Raw genomic sequence first — 667 nt, 5'->3', positions numbered from 1 at the left:
TCAAGCAACCAGAAATTCAGGATTCCAACACGATCAGAATAGAGACATGGAAAGTCCAAAAATAGCTGGTATGGTAGCCTTGGGAGGTCTGCCGGTGATCCCCGCGGTCCATCACGGTGCACGACTTTTCTTGCTTTTTTTATAAATTTGTCAAGCCTTCTTTTTTCTGTGACATAGGTGCCCCGAATGATGCTAATCCCGGACGAGCTGGCCTTCCGTAGGGCATTAAAGCTACTGCTCTTAAGGTCCAGGGCCTTCTGGAAGCATCTGATAATCACCATGAAGAAAAGCAAAATTGTTGCAGCCAACAAACTTTTGTCATTTGACGACCATGACTTGTAAAACACATAGAGTGCAACAACGACCTGACAAGGTGGATAACCCAATTAATAAGATGTACATATTTTCAAGATGCTACCTAATTGCAACACTCTCCTAAAGTACCAATTAATACTAGTGTTGTAAACATGAAATTACTCCCTCCATTGGGGTTTTGTCCATCCACTAACAAAAGAATCACGAAATTCTTGAATTTAAGTAAAGTAACTACTGATCAATCACTTAGCCTTCACATGAGCTCCTTCATTCTCGAAATAGGCCTTCGCCCAGCTTTACAAATAAAGCCACCATCACGTCCATACAACAAAATGAGTGGAACCAGGGGAGG

Source organism: Triticum aestivum, chromosome 2B (assembly GCF_018294505.1).
Source record: "Triticum aestivum cultivar Chinese Spring chromosome 2B, IWGSC CS RefSeq v2.1, whole genome shotgun sequence".
NCBI lineage: Eukaryota > Viridiplantae > Streptophyta > Magnoliopsida > Poales > Poaceae > Triticum > Triticum aestivum.
This window is presented reverse-complemented; position numbering follows the sequence as displayed.